The sequence below is a fragment of the Carlito syrichta genome, unplaced genomic scaffold (genome assembly GCF_000164805.1).
Source record: "Carlito syrichta isolate Samal-C Ts95f unplaced genomic scaffold, Tarsius_syrichta-2.0.1 Scaffold313936, whole genome shotgun sequence".
Taxonomy (NCBI): domain Eukaryota; kingdom Metazoa; phylum Chordata; class Mammalia; order Primates; family Tarsiidae; genus Carlito; species Carlito syrichta.
The window spans coordinates 223417-227620 of record NW_007258032.1 but is presented as its reverse complement, the minus strand read 5'-3'; positions in this window follow the sequence as shown (position 1 = coordinate 227620).

Here is a 4204-nt window from a genome sequence, read left to right as displayed (position 1 = left end):
AAATTTATACCACTTAACGCTTTGCAAAGTGTCTTCCTCTTTAACCAGCGAAGGAGGAGTTCATCAGTCTAAACAAGCTGGTGCCAGGACACGGCTTTGAAATCGAGTTGCCCGAAGTTACATGGGGAGGAATACAAGTTCTAAATGCCAATAATCAGCGTAGCTGCTTAAGTTCTGACAAGGAGAGTCTTCCCTGATGACTGCTTGGGTCCTCCCTCAGGGATCACAGCCTACCATTGCCCACTGCCAAGGGCATATTTAAGTGCTGATGGGTTCAGCATAAATCTCCATTTCGATGAGCACTTTGATTCTGCTCAGTTTGCAGAAGTCATCTATGAAATGACAATCACCTAAAAGTGGGTCCCTTTTTGAAAATGTTATCCTGTGACTGGACTTTATGTTTCTCTTACCTGCCAACGTTCCTCCTAATTCCTGACAGGGAGGAAGGACACACCAGTACTCAGACTGGAGTGCAGTGGCCGCTCCTGGCCAGCGCAGCCTTGACCTGCTGGGCTCCAGCGATCCTTCCGCCTCAGCCTTCCAGGTAGCCGGAATTACAGGCATGCGCTACCACGCCCGGCTGATTTTTTGATTTATTGTAGAGATGAGGTCTCACTGCCCAGGCGGGTCTCGAACCCGAGGGCTCAGGCAATCCACTCACCTCAGCCTCCCAAAGGCGCGGGATTACAGGCTGAGCCACCGAGCCCGGCTCACTAATTCGTTTTTAAAAATTTCCTGTATATTCTGGATCTGTATATTCTGGATCTTTCATTAGATTAGATATATATTTTGTATTTACTCTCTCCTAGTCAGTGGCTTGTTTTTTCATTCCTTCCCTCCCTCCCTCCCTCTTTCCTTTTGTGAGACAGGGTCTTACTCTGTCACCCAGGCTGGAGTGGAGGGCAGTAGCATGGTCCTGGCATCCTCCACCTCCTTGCCTCAAACGATCCCCCATCTCAGCACCCTCTTCCCCCACAGTAGCTGAGGCTACCGGCATGCTCCACCATACTCAGCCAATTTTTTGAATTATTTTTTTGTAGAGACATAATCTTGATGTTGCCTTGCTTGGTCTTGAACTCCTGGGCTCAAACAATCTTCCTGTGTTGGCCTCCCAAGTGCTGGGATTATAGGCATGAGCTACTGCATTTTTTTTGAATTGGGGTCTTTCTTCGTCACAGCTCACTGCAGCCTCAACCTTCTGAGCTCAGGAGATCCTTCTGCCTCAATCTCCCAAAGAGCTGGAAATACAGGTGCATGTCACCATGCCTGGCTAATTTTTTTGGTGATTTTTTTGTAGAAATGAGGTCTTGCTGTGCTGCCCAGGCTCATTTTCATTTTCTTAATTGTATTTTTTTGAAGTCCAAAACATTTTCATTTGGATAAAGTCCAATATGTCAAAATTTTTCTTATACAGATTATGCTTTTAGTGTTGTATCTAAGAAATCTGACTGGGTGCAGTAGCTCAAGCCTATGATCCCAGTACTTTGGGAGACCGAGGTGAGAGGATTGCCTGAGCTCAGGGGTTCAAGACCAGCTTGGCAAGACCTCGTCTCTACAATAAATCAAAAAATTAGCCCAGCATGGTGGCGTGCGCCTGTGGTTCCAGCTACCTGGAAGGCTGAGGCGGAAGGATTGCCTGAACCCAGCAGGTCGAGGCTGCAGTGGCCAGGAGCATGCCACTGCCCTCTGGCCTGGGCGACAGAGTGAGACGACTCAGTCTCAAAAAAAAAGAAACCTTGCATTAAATCTATGCATTAATTTGGGGGAGAATTGCCATTTAGGAATAGAGTCCTCCAATCCAGGGACAGCATATGCCATCTATTTAGAGAGTCTTCAGTCTCTCTAAGCAGTGTTTTATGAATTTCTGTTAACCAGTACTGTACTTCTGTTTCATTTATTTTTTTAAAGTATTCTCTATTATGCTGTTGCTAATTTGTTTTCTTAAATTCATATTTGATTTTTTTTTGTTGCTAGTATTCAGAATTAAAATAGATTTTTGTATGTTGACCTTGGGTCCTGTGATCTTGCTAAGCATTCTTATTAATTCTAATAGTTGCTTAATAGATTTCTAAAGCTTCACTGCTTACAAGATTATGTCATCTGTGAATAAAGACAGTTTAATTCTTCCTTTTTGATCTGTATGCCTTTATTTTGTATCGTCTTATTGCATTGGCTAGTCCAATGTTAAATACAAGTGGTAAAGGTATCATTTTTTACCTTTTTCCCACTGTGAGGGGGAACATATTTCATTTTTTCATTATTAAGGATGATACTAGCTATGGGTTCCCTTTCAGTACTCTTTTTTTTTTTGAGTTGGAGTCTCACTCTGTTGCCCAGGCTGGAGTGCAATGGCACACTCACAGCCACTGCAGCCTCCACCTGCTGGGCTCAGGTGATCCTTCCGCTTCAGCCTTCCAAGTAGCTGGAACTACAGGCATGTACCACACCCGACTAATTTTTGATTTATTATAGAGACGAGGTCTCGTCAAGTTGCCCAGGCTGGTCTCAAACCCCTGGGCTCAGGCACTCCTCTCGGCTCAGCCTCCCAAAGTGCTGGGATTACGGGCTTGAGCCACTGCGCCTGGCCCCTTTTCAATACTTCATTTTATTTTTTTAGGTGGGGTGTCACTCTGTTGCCCAAGCTGGAGTCCTGAGGCACATTCACAGCTCACTACAGCCTCGACCCTCTAGGCTCAGGCAATCCTCCCTCCTCGACTTCCCAAAGTACTGGTACTACAGGTGTGCATCACCATGCCTGGCTAATTTTTTGATTTGTTATAGAGACAAGGTGTCGCTATGTTGCCTGGGCTGGTCTCCCACTCTTGGGCTCAGGGCATTCTCCCTCCTCAACCTCCCAAAGTGCTGGGATTACAGGCATGAGCCACTGCACCTGGCCTGTGTAGAGGATTTTAATCATGAATGAATGTTGGATTTTTACTGCATGCTATTTAAAAAAATAACATGCTAGTAATATGTTTATTGAGTTGGTTTTTGTTCTTCATTAATATGGTATTTATCACATTAATTGACTTTTGGCTGTTAAACCAAACCTGCATTCCCAGGGCAAACAACACTTGGTCATGATATATAATCCTTTGTATATGTTGCTGGACTTGGTTTGCTAGTTTTTTAAATTGAAATATAATTCATAACATAAAATTCACTCATCTCTTTTTTTATTTTTTAGATTGGAAAATGTAGTTCATTTAGAAAGTAAATGAGAGAGAGAGAGAAAGAGAAAGAGAAGAGATTCACCTCCCCAAGGTAGGGAAGGAGGCCAAAGCCAGGAAATATGGTGATGGCCATAGTTCGAAGAGCAGCGTCTAGTAAGGCAGTGGCCCAATCATCCCTTTAAAGTGTACAATTCAATGGTTTTTAGTGTTTTCACAACATTGTACAATGGTCATTACTATCTAATTCCAGAACATCTGATCACCCCAAAAAGAAACTCTGTATGCATCCACTGTCACGCCTCACCATCCCTTCCCTCCAGCCCCTGCAACCACGAATGCACATTCTGTGTCTATAGATTTGCCCATCCTGGACATTTCATATAAATGGAGTCATACAATATCTGACCTCTTGTGCCATCTTTCACTTAGCGTAATGTTTTCAAGGGTTATCAGTGTTGTAGTATATATCTCAGTCTATATCAGTAGTATATGTCAGTACTTCATTCTTTTTATTGACAATATTGAATATATATTTTGTTTATATATTCATCGGCTGTTGGACATTTGGGGTTCTATTTTTTTGACTATTATTTTGAAGAATGGTGCTATAATCATTCATGTACAGGTATCTGAGTGCCTGTTTTCACTTCTTTTAGGTATATGCCTAGGATTAGAACTGCTGAGTCGTATGTCGATTCTTTAACTGTTAAATGAGAAGCAGCCAAACTGTTTTCCAAAGCAGCTGCACCGGTTTACATTCCCTCGGCAGTGTTTGAAGGTTCCAGTTTCTCCATATCCTCAACAACACTTGTTTATTGTCTTTTTGAGTAAAGCAATCCTAGTGTGAAGTGATGCCTCACTGTGGTTTGGATTTGCATTTCCCTAATGACTAATTAGCACATCTTTTCATGTGCTAATTTAATTTTTTTATTAATTATGGTAAAAAACATCACAAAATGTACCATCTTAACCATTTTTTTTTTTCTTGAGTTGGAGTCTCACTCTGTCGCCCAGACTGGAGTGCAGTGGCC